Source organism: Somniosus microcephalus, chromosome 3 (assembly GCF_052327205.1).
Source record: "Somniosus microcephalus isolate GS21.2 chromosome 3, FLI_Smic_1.0, whole genome shotgun sequence".
Classification (NCBI taxonomy): domain Eukaryota; kingdom Metazoa; phylum Chordata; class Chondrichthyes; order Squaliformes; family Somniosidae; genus Somniosus; species Somniosus microcephalus.
Window position 1 is genome coordinate 157,494,074 of NC_140989.1, and position 16,696 is coordinate 157,510,769.

Below are 16,696 nucleotides of genomic sequence, written 5' to 3' on the forward strand. Positions count from 1 at the left end.
CCCATTCCACCAGTCTGTCCATGTCCTCTCCTCTTGATGTCTATCACTATCCTCCTCATTGTTCATTATACTATACTGGATGAGTGCAGCTCCAACAACACTCGAAGCTCGACACCATCCAGGACAAAACAGCTTGATTGGCACCCCATCTACCACCTTAAACATTCATTCCCTCCACCACCGGCGTACCGTGGCTACAGTGTGTACCATATACAAGATACACTGCAGCAACTCGCCAAGACTTCTTCGGCAGCACCTCCCAAACCCGCGACCTCTTCCACCTAGAAGGACAAGGGCAGTAGACGCATGGGAACACCACCACCTCCAAGTTCCCCTTCAAGCCACACACCATCCTGACTTAGAAGTATATCGCCATTCCTTCATCGTCACTGGGTCAAAATCTTGGAACTCCCTACCTAACAGCACTGTGGGAGTACCTTCACCACACGGACTGCAGTGGCTCAAGAAGGCAGATCACCACCACCTTCTCAAGGGCAATTAGGGATGGGCAATAAATGGTGGCCTTGTCAGTGATGCACACATCCCATAAACGAATAAAAAAAAAACTTCCAAGTTTTGTGTTATCTGCAAATTTTGAAATAGTGTCCTGTACACCCAAGTCCAAGTTATTAATATATACATCAAGAAAAACAGTGGTCCTAGTACCGACCCCTGGGGAATATTTGATTAACTAAATCAAAAATAATCACTAAATACTAGTAATTAATATTCTTCTGTTTTACAGTTAGCAAATACTTGCAATTACAGAAGAAAAATGTATTTTGCCAGATTCTGACTTTTGCAAGCTCTACCATTTTAACAGAAAAATTGAGACACTACAAGACCTAGTTTAAAAATGGATGAAATTAAATAAACTATAATCTTTAAAAATACAATACTCAATTACACTTCAAAAGCCTCTATTCTTGGGTTTCAGTTAACATTCACAAATATAATTAGGCTTTCTTTTGCATTCCTTTTGACAGTTGGCATCTGAATACCTTTCTGACGGTTAATTTTTAAACAGGGTTGAATCAATTCAGTTGTTAGATTCAAAACTAAACATTCCTCAGAGACAGCAGATGGATTCTACTAATAAAACAAGTACAAAACAAATGCTGACTGTGGAGCAGGACAAAAGATCTACCTGTATGATTAAGAGGCTGATTAATATGTCATTTTTACATCACACCTGTAATTACAAACACAGCTATGTATTGTCCTGGACAATTGTTGGTGGATGTCTGGCATTAAGCAATATAGGAACAGATGGGAATTCATTTCTGTTGACATATGCTGCTTTTTGAAAAATATTAGAAACCCAAGCTCAAAAAAGGTGGCGATAGTCCATTTTCCATGTACAGTTTAAACAGGTTAGTTTTAGAAAAATATTTTTTTCCCCAACTTCAATTAGGACCCTGTTAAGTATGCATAAATATGCAAAGACCAGCGTCATGATTGAGATTAGACAACATAATATACAAAACACTGGTTTTAAAACTAAGACTTTCAATATATCTTTAAGAAATACACAAAGAATATCTGATGCTCTATGGTGTACTATTGCTAATTTTGCACAAACTAGAAGCTTGGCATGAAACCTGAAACAGTTTAAAAGATGTGGTCTTGCATTGCTTATGTTCCACATCAGTTGCACTGTGACTATAGCAAGTGAACATTTGATTTTGTTCTTTTTAAAAAAAAAAAAACTGTACAGGATTCAATTTTTAATTTTTGAAAAGAGCTTCCTTTTCCATCAGCAATTTCACTGGCAGTTTGAGGTCAACAAACAACACTTAGTGGATGTGTTTGAGAACCTATGTTGGAGTACTGCCTTCTCACATTCAATAGTGATGCAAGGGAACAATACAATCAATGCTGCCTGCTCACGCCATTTTATCAACAAAAAAAATCTGCACTGGTTAGTGAAGTAGAACTGATATATTAGTAAGGAGGTACACTTATTACAGCTTATTTTAATTTACAAAATATTTTATTAAAATACATAATTGGTGATCATTTTATTACTAGGTGAGAAAAAGTTATCTACCATATACTGTATAGATTTAGCAAGTCAATCAAGATTCTGTTCTTGTGTAAAGGCTCCATTAAGTAGGTAAAATAAAAGTCTTAAGAGGTAGTCTTCTGAAGAGCCCAACCATCTGTTTATTGTGAGCAGGTGAATATAGTGCTTAGTTAGGTTTGGTTGAATATCCCAAAAGTCTTCTGCTTCTGTTATTCAAAAGGAGCTTTCCTGAGGCATACATGCCAATTGTCTATGTGACAGACGCAGTCATGCTTGCTGACAAAAAACAGTACTGCCAAGGCCTCTTTCCCCTCAGTACTGTTCCAATGAGAGTTCTACTGTGAATGGAAGGGATTCCCGCTGCTGAATACTGTCGGCAGAAATTCTCAAAAGAGGAATTCCCGCTTACAGTTTGAGCGACAGAGATTTCTTCCATTAGATGCAGTACTCAAATAGTAGCGGTACTGAGTGGGAAGAGAAATAGATAGGAATGAGCGGAGGGCAACAAAGAGGGGATATAATGCAAAGGGGGATAGGCTGAGAATGAATGCAGAAGTGGATGTTGAAGGGGGGGGTGGATAGCATTAAAAAAGGTGAGGAAATGCATTGTAACAAACAGAAATGGGGAGTGCTAAATGAAAGGGAGAGGAAAATAGGTGGCAATGAAGAGAGGAAGAAGGAATGAAAGGGTAAGAGGGTAATTGCGTCCACCCAAGAGGGCAGACGGGGCCTCGGTTTAATGTCTCATCCGAAAGACAGCACCTCCAACATGGCAGCAATCGCTCAGTACGGCAGTGGAGTGTCAGCCTGGATGTTGTGCTCAAGTCTGTGGAGTGGGAGGAAGGAAAGTGTCAGCATTAACAGAGAGTGCCAAACCGGAACTGGGGAGAAAAACTTGCTGGTGGGAATTCCCAGCTTGAATTGGGGGTGGGGGGGGGGGGGGGTGGTGGTGGAAGAGGAAGAGTTCCAGCTTGAAAAAGAGTACAAGGTTGAACTGGGATGGAGAGGGAAAACATTGCTAGGATGAATTAAAGAGATGGGGAGTTGAGTGTCAGGCTGAATTATGGGAGGGGGTGGTTGTGGGAAGAGTGGGTGGGTAGAATGGTGGGGGGGGGGGAGGGGGGGAGAAAGAGTGCAAGTATTATCGAGGAGGGTTAGGAAGAGGAGACAATGTCTATGAAAGAGTGGGAAATTGGATGGGGGTATAGTGTCTCTGTGAAATGGGGTCAAGAGGAGTAACGGCTTAGAAAGCATTGGGTAAGTGATGGCCTGGTTGGTCTGTTGAAAATATAAAAGAAGAAAACCAAGCAATATTTTGAAGATTAAAAGCCTAGCAACTGTGATGTGTAAATGTGCTTCAAATGAACTGTAATGCAGTATTTTTAAATGTAAAAATTAAAAATACCCAGGCACCATTTGCCAAGAACAATAGAAATGCATTCCAAATTTTATATAATCAATATTTAGATTTCTCTCCTCAGATTTTCATGGACTTTTTTCCCTCCAGTACAAGTGATTACCTAAAGCTCATGTGTCGAAGTCCATTTAACTATTTGTTTTCCTATCATACAGGCATTTAATTACAGCCTGTCTTTAGTTGTCAGCTTATTGGGAGCTGTTAAACAGCCTTTTGAGTTTATTTTACTTAAGTGTGTGTGCTGATGTCTTCCAGGTTCAAAAGCTACCAGCCTACTCTGCTACCAAATAGCTATGGAAGATAGACAATTTCCTTTACTGTTTCAGGCTGAACCAGACTATTCGCAACCTTGGCATCCTATTTGACCGAGCTGAACATCCCACCCCATATCCCTTCCATCACAAAGACCACCTACTTCCACCTCCGTAATATCTCCCATCTACGCTTCTGCCTCTGCCCATCAGTTGATAAAACCCTCATCCATGCTTTTGTTACCTCCAGACTCGACTATTCCAATGCTCTCCTGACCAGCTGCCCATCTTCCACTCTCCGCAAACACGAACTCATCCAAATCTCTGCTGCCCGTATCCGAACTCTCACCAAGTCCTGTGCACCCATCACCCCTGTACTCACCGACCAACATAAGAACATAAGAAATAGGAGCAGGAGTAGGCCATTTGGCCCTTTGAGCCTGCACCGCCATTCAATAAGATCATGGTGGATCTTCTACCTCATCTCCACTTTCCTGCACTATCCCCATATCCCTTGAGTCCCTTAATATTCAAAAACCTATCGATCTCTGTCTTGAATATACTCAATGACTGAGCCTCCACAGCCCTCTGGGGTAGAGAATTCCAAAGATTCACCACCCTCTGTGTGAAGAAATTTCTCCACATCTCAGTCCTAAATGGCCGACCCCTTATTCTGAAACTGTGACCCCTGGTTCTGGACTCCCCAGCCAGGGGAACCATCCTCCCTGCATCTAACCTGTCAAGCCCTGTAACAATTTTGTATGTTTCAACAAGATCACCTCTCATTCTTCTAAACTCGAGAGAATATAGGCCTAGTCTACTCAATCTCTCCTCATCGGACAATCCCCCCCCATCCCAGGAACCAGTCTGGTGAACCTTCGCTGCACTCCCTCTATGGCAAGTATATTCTTCCTTAGGTAAGGAGACCAAAACTGTACACAATACTCCAGGTGTGGTCTCAACAGGGCCCTATATAATTGCAGTAAGACATCTTTACTCTTATACTCAAACCTTCTTGTAATAAAGGCCAACATACTATTTGCTTTCCTAATTGCTTGCTGTACCTGCATGTTAACTTCCAGTGATTCGTGTACAAGGACACCCAGATCCCTCTGAACACCAACAATTCCCGATCTCTCACCATTTAAAAAATACTCTGCTTTTCTATTTTTCCTACCAAAGTGGATAACTTCACGTTTCTCCACATTATATTCCATTTGCCATGTTCTTGCCCACTCACTTAGCCCATCTATATCCCCTTGAAGCCTCCTTGTATTCTCCTCACAACTTACATTCCCACCCAGCTTTGTATCATCAGCAAACTTGGATATATTACATTTGGTCCCCTGATCCAAATCATTGATGTAGATTGTGAATAGCTGAGGCCCAAGCACTGATCATTGCGGTACCCCACTAGTTACAGCCTGCCAACCCGAAAATGACCCGTTTATTCCTACTCTCTGTTTTCTGTCCGTTAACCAATCCTCAATCCATGCTAATGTTACCCCCAATCCCATGAGCCCTAATTTTGTTTAATAACCTCTTGTGTGGCACCTTATCGAACGCCTTCTGAAAATCCAAATACACCACATCCACTGGTTCCCCCTTATCTATTCTGCTAGTTACAACCTCAAAAAACTCTAACAGATTTGTCAAACACTATTTCCCTTTCATAAATCCATGTTGACTCTGCCCAATCCTATTATTATTTTCTAAGTGCCCTGTTAGCACGTCCTTAATAATAGATTCCAGCATTTTCCCTACTACTGATGTCAGGCTAACTGGTCTGTAGTTCCCCGTTTTCTCTCTCCCTCCTTTCTTAAATAGTGGGGTTACATTTGCTACCTTCCAATCCGCGAGAACGGTTCTAGAATCTATGGAATTTTGGAAAATGACAACCAATGCATCCAATATCTCTATAGCCAACTTTTTCAAAACCCTTGGATGTAGGCCATCAGGTCATAGGGATTTAGTGGTTTTCAGTCCCATTAATTTCTCCAGTACTACTTTTTTTGCTAATACTAATATCTTTCTGTTCCTCATTCACGCTAGACCCTTGGTTGTCTACTATTTCCGGGAAGTTTTCTGCATCTTCTTCCATAAAGACAGACGCAAAGTATGTTTAATTTCTCTGCCATTTCCTTATTCCCCATTATAATTTCTCCTGTCTCAGCCTGTAAGGGACCCACATTTACTTTTGCTAATCGTTTGCTTTTTACATACCTATAGAAGCTTTTACAGTCTGTTTTTATGTATCTCACTAGTTTACGCTCATATTCTATTTTTCCTTTCTTTATTAATTTCTTGGTCCTCCTTTGCTGAAGTCTAAAATTCTCCCAATCCTCAGGCTTACCACTCTTTTTGGCAGCATTATAAGCCTCTTCCTTTGATCTAATACTATCTTTAACTTCTCTTGTTAGCCATGGTTGGACCACTTTTCCTGCGGGGTTTTTGTGCCTTAAAGGAATGTATATTTGTTGTAAATTATGTATTAATTCTTTAAATGCTAGCCATTGCTCGTCCACTGTCATACCTTTTAATGTAGTTTCCCAAACTACCTTAGCCAACTTGCCCCTCATACCTATGTAGTTTGCTTTGTTTAGATTTAAGACCCTAGTTTCGGATTTAACTAAGTCACTTTCAAACTCAATATAAAATTCTATCATATTATAGTCACTCTTCCCTAAAGGCCCCTTTACTACAAGGTTATTGTAGTACAACACTGGCTTCCAGTCCACCAACATCTCAATTTTAAAATTCTTATCCTCATGTTCAAATCTCTCCATGGCCTTGCCTCTCCCTATCGCTGTGACCTTCCCCAGCCCTACAACCCTCCAAGATCTCTGTGCTCCTCCAACTCTTGTGCATCCCCCAATTCCTTCGCCCCACCACTGGCGGCCATACTTTTTGCTGTCTAGGCCCTAAGTTCTGGAATTCCTTCCCCAAACCTCCTTGCCTTTCCACCTCTCTCTCTCCTCCTGTAAGACACTACTTAAAACCTACCTCTTTGACCAAGCTTTTGGCCACCTGTCCTAATGGCTCCTTCTTTGGCTCAGTGTCAATTTTTGTCTAATTATACTCCTGTGAAGCGTCTTGGGATATTTTATTGCGTTAAAGGTGCTATATAAATGCAAGTCGTTGTTGAAGACGGCACTGCAGACATATTTGTAGGGATAGCACTGATTACCTCCACAAATCAGTTTTCAAAGGCCTCCAAAATACTGAACTTACTTCTGAGCAGAAAGCCAATCTGACATAGTTGAGTCTGACAACATTTACAGACTTAAAAACTTGGACCTTAATTAGTATTATTTAAATTTGTGGGTTACCATAGGGAGTTATAAAGTAGTTTTAAAAAATCAATTACACACAATTGATTTTAACCATATTTTCACATTGCATTTTAAAAATATCAATTATAAATGCTAAGGATCTGAGACATAAATGTATTCAGACATTCTTTTGTAAGCAGGATCAAACGGTACTAATACTTTCAGATCTTTGTCACTTTGAAATAAACATAACTTTTACTGCCTTCATACATTTTGCATGATTGCTATCCTGGAGTAAAACTAGCAAATTATTCCTAGTTCTTGGTAATTTAATTGCCAAATTGCAAATGCTTTGGGTTAGCCTACTAACTAATGCAAAATTCTACCAACAAATGACAGAAAGTAATTATTAAACCTCTATAGGATAAAAGATGGTAGACCAAAAATCTTCGTGTTACTTTTTCAGTAACAGTGCTGTTAATTTTTCAGCTTAGTGGAGTTCTTTTTAAAAAGAGAGAAAGTGTAACTAGTACTTTAGATGGTAATAATATCAGGGCAGGAAGAGTGTTCATAAAAGGGGTACATACTGTAGCCTTAGCAAACACTGATATTCCACAACTACCTTGGGTCGTCTAACCTGTTACCATATAACTTCCAACTCATCTGAAAGCCACAATCTGTATGGGAAAACCGCAAGATGAAAACATCTGCCCTTTATCAGCAGGATCATAAAAATCAACTAATTCAAATACAGGCATGTTTTTCTTCCTTTTTAAAGCACAGTTCAGTAAATACGAACTGCAGCAGGCTGCTTGCTACCTGGTAAATGAATCACTTTAATTGAATGCTTTGTACACAGTGCTTGCAGAAATGCAAGCAGTAGTGAAAACATATGGCGGTAGCAAAAGGCAGTTGGTGAGTGCACTTTGTTACTGCGACAATCCCTTCATTCCTGGATGATTGGCCGTTGATGAACAAAATCGGCAAAATGATTTTGCTCACTGTTAATTTCAAGTATTAGTGCACCATTTATTTCATTTAGATGAAAAGTGAACCCATGAAATAGAAAAAAAAACAGCTGTTTGAGTAATTAACAACCATGATTACATGTGCATGTATTTCTGGGAAAAATATACCATTTCAAAGTTATTACAGTAGCGTTACAATTTGGAGGGGCGCAGCAGTGGGAGGGTGGAGTTGTGGCTCCTCCACTGGTTGGGGGGGGGGGGGGGGAAGGGAGGTGTGAGACAAGAGGGGCAAGTTGGGTAATTAAGGCAAAGCTGGAAGGTTCTAGAGGAAGCGAGGGGCAAAGTGCTGTTGTGTTCTGACTCATCACTAGTACAGTTCATTATTAAACACACTGTTCTACGTACAGCTGCAACTGTAGGATCTTCAGAATTTGAAAAGCTTATTATCCAGTGCTGCCTGTGGCTCTTCATAATGGTACTGACAAAAATACACGCAATCTCTGCACTCTTTAGCTCTGTTTATAACAAAATGATCAACCATTTTGCAGTTAACCGTCTTACCTATACAAACCAAAATACAGGTTTTAATAAAAGGCACTGGAGGCAATGCAATTCTATACAGTACATAGTTCTAATGGTGCTTCATCCTACCAACATGAAACATTTGCCATAACCCTGGATTTAGCAAATACCAAACCAATTGATGAAATGGGTAACTCAAATGCTAAAACTATCAAAACATATACTTTAATTCAAGCAAATATTATTTGAATTTCCATTAGAAAAGCAAAGTCAAAAATATAGATATATTTCATCTAGTCAGAATAATCTTAATGCCTCGATTTAATTAATTGTTCATTTTGCTGCTCAAATGCTACCGTTGTCCATTAAATATAGCATTTTATATATATTGTATAAGCAAAACCTACAAACGGGCAAACTTCAGAATACTAGTATTAATTTGTTGGCATGCTCTATCTAAGCACTAGACCTATCTCCTGCTCCCTCAATCCCATTCTCACTAGGTTTTTAACTAACCAGCCTCTTCTCCTAGCCTCCATGATAGCTGACATTGTAAATAGTTCTTCCTGCTCAGGCACTGTCATCTTCCCTTTCAAAATCATCATTACCCCTTCCTCAAAAAACCCACAATCACTACCTCTATTCTTTGTTAATTATCAGCACAACCCCAACCTCTTAGTCATCTGAAATTCCAGATTTGACTCCCTCCAATGAGGTTCTGTACTCCCACAGCACCGAAATAGCCCTAACCAAGATAACAAACTAAATACAGTGACCGTGGTTTATTAGTCCTCATCTTCTCTGCAGCTTTTGACGTGGTCAATCCCACCATCTTCCTCCGACGCTTTTCCTCGGTTATCCAGCTTGGTGGGACTGCCCTCACTTAGTTCCACGCCTGCATATCAGATCATAGCCAGAGCAACTCAACCAATGGATTCTCCTCCCACCCGCGCACTGTCACCATAGGAGTCCCCCAAGAATCTATCCTTAGCCCTCCGCTCTTCTTTATCTGCATGCTGCCCCTTGGAAACATCATCCACAGACATGGGGTCAGCTTCCACATGTATGCTGATGACACCCAGCGCCAACACCTTTCTTAACCCCTCCACTGCCTCTGTGCTATCAGACTGCCTGTTCAACATTCAGTCTTGGACGAGCAGTAACTTTCTTCCATTTAAACAATGGGAAGACTGGAGCTAATATCTTCAGCTCCCACCACCAACTCCATCCCCCTCCCTGTCCAACGTCTCAGACTGAATCAGACGGTGCGCAATCTCAGTGTCCCGTTCAACCTTGAGCTGAATTTCTGACCCCATATCCTCTCCATCATAAACAGCGCATATTTCCAACGCCATAACATCAACTTCACCACCCCACCCCCATCTCAGCCCATTTGCTGCTGAAATGCTCATCCATGCCTTTGTCATCCCCAGGCTCAATTATTCCAATGCCCTCCTGGACTGCCTTCCATCTTCCATAAAGTTCAGATGCAAATCTCTGCTGTCTATATCCTATCCTACACCAAGTCCCACTTGACAATTACACCCGTCCCATAATGGCTTCCTGCCTCCCAAAGCCATTAATTTAAAATTCTTATCCTTGTTCTTAAATCCCTTCATGGCTTTGCCCTTGCCCTTCCCCATTTCCGTTACCTCCTCCAGCCCTACAATCCCCTTGGGCATTACCCCTTTCTTTTGCCCATGGGTGGCTCTAAGTTCCAGTAGTAGCATCTGCACCAAATCGGTTCATATGCTTAACATTTTTAAGATGATGATTTATGGATGAGTGTTAATAACATAAACTTAAAGAAAAATATATTTTTTAAACTTTAAAAGCATAGGCCTAGAAATCGGACTTTGTTTTGTCCTTTTTATGGGCATAAAATGGGTGCAAAGGCCAATTTCGAGGACCAATGTCTGCGCCCCATGGACGCCTGAAAGAGTTCCGACCTGATTTTGGACCAGGCTAGTTCTCAGGCATCCGGGGCGGCTGCCTCAAATGGGCGTTAGGCTCCTTGAATATGCTAATGAGGGGCCGTATGCCTGTTTTAGGATACCTCTCGGAAATTGAGCCTCCCTGAGTGAAGCAGATGCTGAGCTTGCTCCACTCAGGTTTTGCTGCCGCGAATGTGATCTAGCAAGCAGTCTCTTCCCAAAAGGTAAGTAAAAATATATTTTTTAATTTTCATGGGGAGTCAGAGGAGCAGGAGTGCTCCTCCCAGCTCCATGCCAATCCTTCCAGCCGCTGCCAGCTGCAATCAGCATCCCCCCCCACCCCACCAGATGATTTTTCTGCAGCTGGAAAAATACAATTTTTTTTTTACGCACAATTCAGCCTCTTGGATTTGAATGGCAGTGGATAATGTCCACAATCAACTAAAGGGTCATATCATTACAAACAGATGGATTGCAAAACTTCATGTGTCACAGGACTGAATCACTATGATGCTATCTACTGCTGCCTCAGGGCAAGAAAAAGGTCAACAGTACAAAACTGAATTTGCTTTATAGCATACAAACCAGCAGCTGCTTTAAATGGTAAGACAGCTTTCCTTGTTGTTAAAAAGCAAAGCGATGACACCACTTTATGTGAGTTGCAAGGGAGAGTTGTAAAAGCATCCCGTCTATTATTGCACTTAATCACTGCACAGGCTCACACATCTAGAATGACTACTTGGTTGAGGTACAAGAGGGATGCTACTGCCCAATAAACTATTCCCAACTATAAGTTGTTGCCTTCAGGAGAGGAAGCAGGGTAGTTAGTCAAAGGGAAACTACCTCCTGCTTTCCTCCTCCCACTATCCCATAGAAAGGACTCAATTCTACTTGCATTTAATATAGTTTGTTTCTATTCTAAAATACATTTAAGGTTCTTTTGAAAATCTTGCAATTTGTTAGAGTTATGATTAATATCTATATCTTAAAAAAAAATCAAAAACTTTCAGTTTCGTTATTTCATTGCATGATGTTCACGACAGTTAAACTGGCCTAGCTATAATTACTAGGATTCATTTAGCTTCAGGAATTCCAGTTTGAACAGAATGAAACCTTGAGGCTAAACTGTGTATTACAACACAGATTATATAAAAGGATGATGACATCCTTTCAAGTTATCCTTCACACTACACTTGTCCAGATGGGTAGCATAATTTAGCTGTCTGAAGACCCAACACCTCCTGATAATATATCCAGCATCAATGCAACATGAGAATATTGCATACAGCTCTAGCATATTCCCAGTTAAATTATAGAGGGCAACAGATAGACAACACATCACAAGTATCCAAAATTTTGCTCATATGCCTGTTTGTGTAAAACTTTGATATCCTTATTTAAAAGCCAAGTTGTATTTTGGATTTTTTTTTTTTAAATAATCATTTTTTTTTAAATCATCAATTTTATAACTACAGTATATGCTTAGATTACCAATGAACAATTAAAAATATAACTCAAGAAATTGACTAAAATTGTTTAGCAATTATTGCATTATTCTTCAAGCCAATAAAATCCCATGATTACAACAGAAACAAATTATCCTTTCAAGTCATATGTGCACCATTCATTCTGAAAATCAACGGGCAACCAGTCCTGCCACATCCAGTCGCGAATGGTGGTGGACCATTAAACAACTAACGGGAGGAGGAGACTCCATGAATATCCCCATCCTCAATGATGGTGGAGCCCAGCACGCAAGTGCAAAAGACAAGGCTGAAGCGTTTGCAAGCATCTTCAGGCAAAAGTGCCGAGTGGATGATCCATATTGGCCTACTCCTGAGGTCCCCACCACCACAAAAGCCATTCTTCAGCCAATTCGATTCACTCCACGAGATATCAAGAAACGACTGAGCGCACTGGATACAGAAAAGGCTATGGGCCCTGACAACATCCCAGTTATTGTGCTGAAGACTTGTGCTCCAGAACTAGCCGCGCCTCTAGCCAAGCTGTTCCAGTACAGCTACAGCACTGGCATCTACCCGACAATGTGGAAAACTGCCCAGGTGTGTCCTGTCGACAAAAAGCAGGACAAATCCAATCCGGCCAATTACCGCCCCATCCGTCTACTCTCAATCATCAGCAAAGTGATGGAACGTGTCATCGACAGTGCTATCAAGCGGCACTTACTCAACAATAACCTGCTCACTGAGGCTCAGTTTGAGCTCCGCCAAGACCACTCGGCTCCCGACCTAATTACAGCCTTAGTCCAAACATGGACAAAGGAGCTGAATTCCAGAGATGAGGTAAGAGTGACTGCCCTTGACATCAAGGCATCATTTGACCGAGTGTGGCATCAAGGAGCCCTAGTACAACTGAAGTCAATGGGAATCGGGGCGGGGGTGAAACTGTCCACTGGCTGCAGTCATACCTAGCACAAAGGAAGATGGTTGTGGTGATTGAAGGTCAATCATCACAGCCCCAGGACATCGCTGCAGGAGTTCCTCAGGGCAGTGTCCTAGGATCAACCACCTTCAGCTGCTTCATCAATGACCTTCCCTCCAACATGTCAGAAATGGGGATGTTCGCTGATGACTGCACAGTGTTCAGTGCCATTCACAACTCCGCAGATAATGAAGCAGTCCATGCTCACATGCAACAACACCTGGACGACGTTCAGGCTTGGGCTGATAAGTGGCCAGTAACATTCGCGCCACAGAAGTGTCAGGCAATGAGTATCTCCAACAAGCGAGTCTCTAACCACCTCCCCTTGACATTCAATGGCATTACCATCGCCGAATCCACCACCATCAACATCCTGGGGGGTCACCATTGACCAGAAACTTAACTGGACCAGCCACATAAATACTGTGGCAACAAGAGGTCAGAGGCTGGGTATTCTGTGGCGAGTGTCTCACCTCATGACTCCCCAAAGTCTTTCCACCATCAACAAGACACAAGTAAGGAGTGTGATAGAATACTCTCCACTTGCCTGGATGAGTGCAGCTCCAACAACACTCAAGAAGCTCGACACCATCCAGGACAAAGCAGCCCGCTTGATTGACACCCCCTCTACCACCTTAAACATTCACTCCCTCCACCACCGGCATACCGTGGCTGCAGTGTGCACCATCTACAAGATGCACTGCAGCAACTCGCCAAGGCTTCTTCGGCAGCACCTCCCAAACCCGCGACCTCTTCCAGCTAGAAAGATAAGGGCAGCAGACGCATGGGAACACCACCACCTCCAAGTTCCCCTCCAAGTCACACACCATCCTGACTTAGAAGTATATGGCTGATCCTAAATTCTGGAACTGCCTACCTAACAGCAATGTGGGAGTACCTTCACCACACAGACTGCAGTGCTTCAAAAAGGCAGTTCACCACCACCTTGTCAAGGGCAATTAGGGATGGGCAATAAATGGTGGCCTTGCCAGCGACGCCCACATCCCATAAAAACAAAAAGAGGGGAAAAATTATTGAATTAATCATGTTGATAAGGGGGGGAAAATTATTGAATTAATCATGTTGATAAGGGGGGGGAAATTATTGAATTAATCATGTTGATTTTAACATTTTTGTCCTTTCATACATGAAATAATGTAATATTTATTTATTACTACATTGAAGAACTTGAGGTTTACGACATTACATTATCTTTGTGGTATGAATGGGGCTGCACTCCACTTGAGAAATCAGTACAGTTGAAACCATAACAACCAATCTGACTAGTTTAATGACTGCTGTGCAATTTGAGAGACCCAGCAATGCTTATAGAGCACTGCTGTTTTAATTCACACCCCTAAGTTTATTATTGGCAGTTACTCATTTACAATTAATTACTGGCTGTTGATACCCCAGCCATCTGGCACCCTCTGAAATGGTATTACTATCTAACAATTGCAACAGTGCTTAAACTAAGCTTTAAGAGTTCGCTGCAACATATGGGAATTTAGAGCAAGTATGATGAATAGCAATGTGAATATTGCTTCACATTAATCCAGGAAAAGAGGATCAGAGGACATTAATTTAAAACAGATACTAGGAAAAACTTCTTTACTCCACGAGTGATAAATGCTTGGAACAATCTGCCAGAAGCTGTTACAATGCAAGAGTTGGGTACTAGAGAAATGAGTTTCTATGGTCTGAATGTCCTTTTCTCATCCTTAACTTTTCTTACACTCTTAAAATTATAACCAAGCAGGCATACGTCAGGATTTCTTCATTGAGTACCCTCAATAATTGATGAATATACTTCTATATACATATAGTTTAGAGATTTTCACGTTAAATGCTTCAGTGCATAAGGAACAAAATTCAGCGTCCTTGCCATTATTACAGCACACAATATATTTCCTGGTGATTGTTTTATCTGACGTATATTACTAAAATATGAAACAATGAGAAGTTATTCTAATAAAACCTTTGACAAAATGTTATATATTCTCAAATTGCAAAACAATTTTGTACACCAGAAGTAAAAGGCTAGACGTGTGGCTATGTGCGCCACCTGGAGGTCAAAATTAATAAAACATGAGAGAGAGGGTGCATCTGCAGATGTGGGTTGTTGTGGTACAAACATGCATTAATTCACTTCATTTATCTCTTATTTTTCAGAAAAGAAAACACTGATTGCTAATAGTCCATCAGATTTATTAGCCGATACAACGAGTTAGAAATTAAAGCAACAGCTCAATATCTTAACCGTTTGTCCCTTCTCCACGAACACAACAGTATGAGACTTTCAAACTGAGCTTTCCTTTGCAGTTTCTAAAAAAGAAAAACTTGCATTTATATAGCCCCTTTCACAACCTCAGAAGTGTAGTTACTGCTGTAATGTGCGAAACGCGGCAGCCAGTTTGCGCACAAACAGCAGTGCGATAATGACACAATAAGCACAGAACTAAAGCACCAAAAAACACTCTTAGAAGCACTAAAGATTAAATTCCATCCCCACCCCTCAAAGAACAGTAAATATTTGGAACACTCCTGTGTTGATGAACTCATTTATATAAGAAATATATTGATGGTTCCAGGAAAAGGATAGACTGAGATGACTAAGTAGTCTAGAGAACAAAAGTTCTGTGCTCTTAAGACTACAGAAATATCACAGGAAGAAGGCAACTGGTACAAATGTAGATTGTTACATAACATAAGAAATAGGAGCAGGAGTAGGCCATACGGCCCCTCGGGCCTGCTCCGCCATTCAATAGGATCATGGCTGCCCTAATGTAATAAGTACATCTCCCGTGGTTGCACAGTCAACTCCAGCAGGTCCCAAGGTTCCATCCTTGGCTCTTACCTATTCCTCATATACATGCTCTTCACATTGCAGGATATCTTTGTAACATGAGCTCTTGTTACCAGGCAAACTGTGGAACATACAGCGGGCCAAAATGTTTTGTGATCAAGGATAATCGCAGATATGAGGTATGGAAGTAATAACTCACATTCTTCCAGCACATAGTAATACCTCAATAGTTTAAAAAGCCATATGCAGTTACAAAAACTGTAGCAAAATGTTAGCTGGTTTCTAGTAAAATGATTTTGTTTAGAGCATTGCTCATCCCTCCAGCGATTGTGTGAGGAAATTAGCTACGGTCTTACTGTGCACAGTAGGTGAATGCATAAATATCAAAGATTGAAGGTTGAACCTCAAGTTGTCATCCATGATCATCATCTGGATATAACGGACATGGAACCAATGTACTTATATATTAAAGATATAGTCTGATCTATTCCACAAACCATTCATTCATGGTATTTCTCTTGTCTAGGAGGTCAAACAAATCACTCAACCTTTTAAATCAGTTCATGGTTAGCCACACTACTGGAGCCTGTTTAAATGCCAGGTACTTCATGAGGAATTCCATATCCTCCTACCCAGACTCCCTCCAGATGGCTTCGCCACCCTGCAATGGTGATGGCCACTAATGCTAGAGGTGGTGGTGGAAGGACAGCTCATTTAACACCTTATAACCACCACTGAAGGTGCTCTTTGATCCATAACTCTTTCTCAGAGCAGAAGATCAATGAGCAAGGAGATTCAGCTGTAGCAGCCACACAAATAACACATAACAAACAGCACCATGAAAACGACTGACATAATCAGACCACAGATAATGGGAATCTGATCTAGGTTATATTTCATTTGGTGGTGAATCTGCCGACATTTCTCTCTTTGAATAACCCTGTATTGGACACAAATGGGATTTCTCTATTGATCACAAATGCCACATGGTAAGAATTCCTGGACTTTGCCTCTTTGAAGGACATCTGTATCAACCAGTTCATCCAGATATAGATAAA

The 16,696-nt window shown here is 41.1% G+C and overlaps 1 protein-coding gene across 1 annotated transcript in view; it reads right to left on the minus strand.

Annotated features, from left to right (window-relative positions):
• The window catches only part of ralgapa2 (Ral GTPase activating protein catalytic subunit alpha 2), a 400,978-nt gene that overhangs the window by 370,238 nt on the left and 14,044 nt on the right, over positions 1 to 16,696 (minus strand). The window lies entirely within an intron of this gene.